Source organism: Egretta garzetta, unplaced genomic scaffold, assembly GCF_000687185.1.
Source record: "Egretta garzetta isolate BGI_Z169 unplaced genomic scaffold, ASM68718v1 scaffold271, whole genome shotgun sequence".
Taxonomy (NCBI): Eukaryota; Metazoa; Chordata; class Aves; order Pelecaniformes; family Ardeidae; genus Egretta; species Egretta garzetta.
In genome coordinates this window covers 6,909,988-6,917,059 of record NW_009258669.1, presented here as the reverse complement: position 1 = coordinate 6,917,059, position 7,072 = coordinate 6,909,988, and the positions used below count along the sequence as shown (strand labels likewise).

General features: G+C 41.0%; 1 protein-coding gene across 1 annotated transcript in view; it reads left to right on the top strand.

Moving 5' to 3' along the window:
* Positions 1-1,576: 1,576 nt before the first annotated feature.
* Positions 1,577-7,072, top strand: part of ACO1 (aconitase 1) — a 33,452-nt gene continuing 27,956 nt past the window's right edge. Inside the window, exon 1 of the mRNA XM_009648686.2 lies at positions 1,577-1,633. The gene's annotated coding sequence lies outside the window, so the exon portion shown is untranslated. The remainder of the gene's footprint in view (positions 1,634-7,072) is intronic.

The following is a 7,072-nucleotide window of genomic DNA, read 5'->3' as shown; positions in this document are numbered from 1 at the left end:
TCCTTCCGAGACCCGGCTTTGAACCTGCTCGCAGCGGGTACCGGAGTCGGCTTTTGCAGAGCTCAGAAGGAAGACTGGGTTTAGCGGAAGGTGAAGAGCGGGAATGGAGGAGAACTTGTGCTGCCCTGTCCTCATCTAGGCAAAGCTTTTTCATTAATTTTCCTACTGGAACAACTCCAACCTTGTCTATTGGTGTTTCAGTGGTAGTTAAATAATATAGTGCACAGGGTGCATAGTAAGCACGCAGCAGCCCTGCTGTGTTGCAGAAAAACCCAGTAGAACTGCAATGTTAGTAGGTGAGACAGAGAAGGGATGGAAGAAAAGCATTAGAAGGGGAATCCTATATTAAGGACCAGGTTTTAATAATTTCGATGTTTTGTTTTGGATGACTAAACAATCTGTTTTGCATTCATGGCACAGACAGCAGGTGCACATGCTCTGTAACAGTTATGGGGCTTGTAGCACAGATGCAGATGTTTGCCTTGTAGTCTAACCTGGCTGAGGACCGTGGCTGTGGGGATGGCTGATTTCAGAGTCTGGATTAGGTATATGTTTGGATTAGTCCTTGTGTATCTGTTCAGCACATTGCTGTGTTTCATAACGCTGCCACACTCCCCTCTTATTTTTTAACTGGAGGTTGTACTTTGATACTTGGTTTCCACCTCTAAAGGTAGCATAGGTGGGAGGCTGGGAGGGGAAAGATGGAGAGGTCTGGACTTGAGTATTCTTTAGCATCAGCAGGAGACTTGGTCTAAAACAGAGGATTCTCTCTCCAAACAGTTGGAATTGAATTAATATCGCTAAGCACTCTGTGCTGTTGCTATTGTTCAGGCTGGCTCATTATCAATCCACAATACTGAAGTAAAGGAAGACCACCCCAGAAAAGATTAACACTGGAATGTTTATTTAGTACTGCTTTGCTTAAAAGCAATTGTGCTCCATCAGAGTGTCCTAATAAACTTCTGGGGATTGTTACTTCAAAGAAAGTAAGAGGAATTTAATCTGCATAGAGTAGGAAGTGCAGCTGATGCTTGAGCCCTCCAGGATTTGTGGTGTGAGGGAGGAGTTATTCAGAAAATTGTCAGTATTTTACTCGTCCCGGACTTTGTAAAGTAGAGGAAATTCCTGGAGAGGTTTTCAGTGTATGAAGGAGTCTGATCACTTAGCGGTGCTTTGCAGAGTATATCATGCAGACTACTGCTGAACTTAAGACTGTAGGGCTTTCAAACTGCATGTTTTTGTCATATCCAACCTGTAATTTTTTCTTTCTCTCTGGTTCCCTTTAGCCAGAGGATAATACACTCCCACTTTGATATTATTCTGTGGAGTTTTTATAGTAACGGTGGAAGAGCTGAAACAGTAATTGCAGAAAACCACAGGAGAAATATTATTAGTATTTAAATAGTAGGAATAGCACCAGCAAATCTCTTTTGCTAATGTTTTCCAACATAGACTCTCACTGTAGGATTTCACCATGTAATAGCTGGAAATTTTCTCCCTCCCTGGTATAATGATCCACTTAAGATCACTGGAAGGATATGAATTGAAGAGTGGTCCCTTTCCTTCTTTTGAAACAGAGAGAAGGTGGAGAGGAGTCTTAATTTCCAGTCTGCTCTGTTTGTGTGACTAGGAGGTAAGAATTTTTCAGGGTTTTTGCCTTCAGTGCTGCCTTAGGGACTGGTTAGTTCAGGAGAATTCCTCTAGGTATTTTGGCACTTGCTCACAGGAATTGGGACATCCCACAATCCTAGGGTCAGGACTCCAGAAGCTTGTAAAAGAGGGTGTTTAGTTTTGGTTGGGTTTTTTGTTTTGGTTTGTTTTTTTCCTAGCTTTGTGGAAATCTGTTCTGAAAAAGCCGGTTGAATTAAAAATGTTTTGTGGAAGCTTCATTTGCCTCCCCAGGGAGCTTGGCTAGTAAACTCTGGGAACAGCTAGTTGGAATTGATGAAACCTTATCAGATATGTGCTTGTTCTGCTTACAGGCTGAAGCCATGGGTGTTTGAAAGCTGATTTCATCTACATGAACAGCTGAATAGCTGCCGAGATTGTAGGCAGCAATTTCTCTTGTGAGAAAACTCTTTTGTTGTTTCCAGAGCACAAATTCAGGATTTGTCTTGAAATGTCTTGAAAAGTTAGGACTTCTTCCCCGTCATGCCAGATTTATTTCACAACAGTAGTAATCCTCTCATCGGTCCTTCATCCTGAAGGGACTCTTTCTTTGGGAGGGACACATATCTTTGATAGCTCTGAAACAGTTTAGGTGGCAAGTTGCACAAAAGGAGTTTTAGGGGTGCAGAGACAGCAGTTTATAGAGCTGGTACAATGGTGGTGGCTTGAGTAGTGGGCTGATTCACAATACTCACATTTTGTTTCCCCTTCCCATGCACCTCTGCTGAGTTCCTTCCCCCTTCGCACCAGCCTTTTGAATCAAACAAACCAAGACTAAGATGTCTTTTAATCCTGCCTACTGAAATTGAAACCAAACTTCAGACCAAACCTTTGTACACACTTACAGCACTCTGTGTATTCCAAACTTTTTGCAGCTCTTCCATGTTAAATTATCAGTGGGAATGTGTTTCTGTATGTTACACTGTTTTTTGGTTTGTTTTTTTATTTTTATTTTTAACTAACACTGGTTCTTTGTTAAAACTGGTCCATGCTGCATATTTGTTAATGAACAGTCTAAGGCTGCTAACATAGGGGGAAATCAGCAGCAAGTTTGTAGAGAGGTAGGAACTAGGTTAAAGTTCAAAGCTGCTCTTTCAGGGAGGGGAAAAAAAAAAAAATCAAGGCTTCATTTTTCAGTGTTCCGTAGCCTCCAAATAAGCTTCCCTGTATTCTCAGGCATAATACTGCACATTTTTCTGCAGCAAAAAGAAAATTAGTCTTTACTTTTTACTCAGTGGTGAGTGTGCTTACACAGCATTCCCTTAACACGCCTGTTTTATTAAGATCTACATTTCGTTAACTGTAAGTCTAGATTGCGTTCAAGAGGCTGTCTGAAGGGTACTAGGTACGTGTGCTTGCCTGGGTCACCAAAAACTGCCAAGATGTATAAAAGAGAAGAGTTTTGACTGTCCTTTAGGCAGTAAGTGAGCTAACTGTGTTGAAGTGAGGGTGGAGGTAGTGTTCGGCTTTCTGGAGGCATGACTTGAGGAACTTTAATATCCACATCTTGGAACTGGGCATGCATCTAAACTTCCATATCACTTGGAACTAGAGTTGCTTTAAGACCTAAAGGTTTGATTTCACAAGTTTGATCTCTGAACTAAATCTTCAGTTCCTACATGTGCAGTACAGGGCTGCTAACAAAGTGAAATCGTCAGAATGCTTGTGACAAACTCTGAAATACACAGATTGTAGGAATATGCACTCACTAACCTGTCCAGTGCACTGAAAGTGTAGTACATTATGGCTCTGAATAAATAAATACTTCATCATTGCTGTCAGAGTTCTAGGCATCAAGAGAAAGCAGTTAAGTCTGCAATCCAGAGTCCTGTTTGTGTTTCAGTACAATGTTGAAGTTGAAAGGGGCTCCCTGAAACTTTGGTTAGAGAGTGTTTAAAAACACCTCCTTTATGTGTTACTGCATTTTCTTCCAGTGTGCAATAATGGTGTAGTTTATACCAGCAGTTCAGTCATCAAGTTGTTAGTTGACTTCTCTCTAAGGATCTATACATAATGGTGGACTTCTCCGTGTAATGGAGGAACCCAAAGGTTCTTTCTCAAATCTCTTAACTGTTAGCACTGAAATCTCATCACTGACTGCTTACAGCAGTGCAGCACTGTGTATTTCTTATATAGTGGCCTGATCTGTCACAGGTAGAGTAAGTGTTAAATAGTAAGAGCTTCTCTTAATCAAAACAAGAAACCTGTGTTTATTGCAACAGTAGTTGTACTCATCTGTTGTGCGCATCCGAAAGTAATTATAGCTAGATGCATTACAAAACAAGACTCTGCTTGTTCTAGTAGTGGTGTTGAACTCTATCCAAATTCTGGGGGCACTTGTGTTTGGGTTTTTTTACTTTTTATTTGGTTTTTTTGCAGTGTTTTTTTTTGTATGTGTGGTTTTTGTTGTGTTGAGTTTTTTCTCCTGGGGTAACAAAAACATTTTTCATAGGCAATTTGGATATTTAAACTAATTTTTTTTTCTACCACACAAATATCTATATTAGTTTTTCTGTTTTTTCTAAACTGAATTGAATTATGGGTGGATTTACTTAGAAAAGTTTTACTACTGCAGACACCTGACTAATACTGGAGAGTTTGTCTTTCAGTGTCAAAATGCAGATTTCTGGCAACATGCTTAACACTGGTATTTTCCTACCTTGCTTGAAGCAAGGTAGGCATACACAGAGCATGCTGCAATTCCAGTAGGACAGAAGTTCCTATATGCTCGACCTGCTAAGAGATCTTTGCTCATGGCTGAGTGATCTATAACTTAGGTGAACTGGAAGTAGTCATCAAAGTTTTTAATTAAGGTCTATTGCTGAGTAGAACATGAAACCATGAGAAGAGCTATGTAAGTTGGAGAGACTCATTTTTCTGTTGAGGAACTGAGCAATAACTCTCAGTTTAAGAAGTGCTGTTCAGCTGTATATAATTATTAATAATGTCAGAAAATGCATGCTCAGTATTGGCTTGATAGATTTACCACTCTGTAGCCTGTGGCTCTGCTGCAGCTCCCTTTAGATTGTTTTTAGCCACTTGCTTTTGCTATTTAGAGGTGCTTGTCACATAGTAGCTGAGTACATACATATGTAACATACACAGACACAAATGCCAGTCAGTTGAGTGGACAAAACTAAGGGAAATAACTTGGGGAAGTAGTAGGAGAAATGATGATTGCGATGGAAGTTGGTAAGATCAGATTCGACATGGGTGGAAAATGCTGTATTTTCCAAACAAGGCCATGAGCGTTCCCTATGTCCTCTGCCTTATCACTAGGTGAAGGCTTTCGTCATAGCAGTTCTGCCAGCTCACCTCTCCTTTTCCCAGTTTTCAGTTGGAAGTTTCTTCACAGATTTCCTGCAAGTGCTAGCAAGTCTGAGCCTTCCCTTTTTTCTTGATGGCTGATAAAGTACCACCTTTGCTTTGGCTGAGTGTAACCTTTTCTAGTGTCTGGTAGAGTGTTCAAATTAAACTGCTCCTTTGCTGAGTATGCTTCCCAGTGGTGGCTGAGAATTTACCCACTCTCCAGGAAAAAGAGCTTTTACTGTGTAAAATTTGTTTAGTCAAGCTATTGGGTGTCCAGTTTTATGAATAGATGCTTAAAATGAACTCTTCCTGTTAATAATGTAGGCACCCTTGCATAGACAACAACTAAGAAAACAAAGATGGAATAGAAAAGGCAGTGGTGCAGACATGTTCCCTTCCCTGAGTGAGACTAGTATGTCTGTACTAAAATGCTGAATAACTGTGTCTGTTCTGTTACTACTTTAAGGCCTGAAGTTTAGACAGAAGTTGTCTCATCCAGAAGCTTTTTTTTTTTTTTTTCCTTTCGTATCTTTGTTGCTAGTGAACATCTGAGCTCTCATGGTAAAAGCTGAGTTTGCTGACCCACTCAATAGAGATGAATCAAGGAATGTTGTTGAACTCAGATTTTGCTAGTGCAAATGTTTTGTTGGAGTATCACAATGTAAAACTTGTGTTGCCAGAGAAATTTTGAACGCTCATGTCTTATCTAGGTATACAGACAGCATGGAACAGCTGGGGTTCATTCTTTACTCCAGAGGACAAATGTTGCATGCATAAAAACCAGCTTCCTTTTTCTATATTTGCAAAGTTGTGACCTCGTTCAAATAAATTGGCCTCTCCTGGTATTCATGGTCAGAATCCTTCTGCACTTCTGCTCCTCTGTAGGAGAAAGAAGCGGAGCTGGGAGACAGAAAAGGCAGAAATCAGACTTTTCTGTGATGAGCTAGTGTGGAGTCTGTGGGATAATTTGAGGTGTGCTGTGGTAAGAGATGGAGCTAGGTGGCATGGTCCTAAGCAACCGCATTGATGTAACAAGGTGAGTGGAAAACAGTATTGATAGTTATGGAGTGTAGGTCTAAAGATGACCAGCATTAGTATGAGCCAAATTGCAGTGTTCACAGAATTGTATTAGTAGGCACAGGAAGGGCTAAAATAAAGCTATTGTTTGGTACACTTTATACAAGTCATGCAACCCTTTGAGAAGGTTCCAGTAATGAGATTCTGTTCCCTTTTTTTGTTAACTCTCCAGTTGAACCATTTTCATAAATTTCAGTAAGCTGAAACCCCTGGAGCCCTAGGCCTGTGTCCAGAATTGCACAAACACTAAGGAACGCATGTCTGGATAATTGGAGAGGGGGAATAACTTGGGCTGTTTTCCAAGGCCAGGATGAGCACCGTTTGTGTGGGTGGTGGCTCTTACCATTAGAAACCTTTTAATCTGGACTTCTGTCTTCCTGAGGGTCACTGTGTGGAATCCCATTTCAGGTGTGACCTCCATGCAGAAAGCGCTGAGATTGTTAGGCAGAGGATCAAGTGCTTTTTTTGCTACGTGTGATCAGCTATTACTGTGGTTGTGATGCACAGGCCATGGTCAGTGCAGGTGACCCTGCCCACTGCGCCAATCCTGGGCAGAGAGATGTCGGCTCCCCTGCGTGCTAGCCTGTTTGCATATTTACATTTCAGTGCCTGCAAAACACGAATAAATATTCTGTGCTGCAATCACAAGTTAATCTGTATCTATTGCAGTGATTACTTAAAAAATGTTGGTGTACTCAGTCTGCAGAGTATTGCTCCCTCACATCTTTTTGGCAGATCACTAGCTTGAGTTTTGTGCTGTGGCCACTTGGTTTATCATTTACTGTCTGGAAACAGTAGTTGGTAAGACTGAGGCTTCTCTGGCTCTGAAATTTCCAACAGCAATGCTGTGAGTTGGTGTTTTTTCTAGATACTTTACCTTTTTGCGGGGATTGCCAAATGGCTTACAAGGTTGTAACAGAGTTGTTTGTATCAGTGTGACCAGGCAGGCGAAAAGAACATGTGTTTAGACCTTGGTTCCTCACTGATGAAAGCAGATTTGTGCTGAAGTATCTCATAC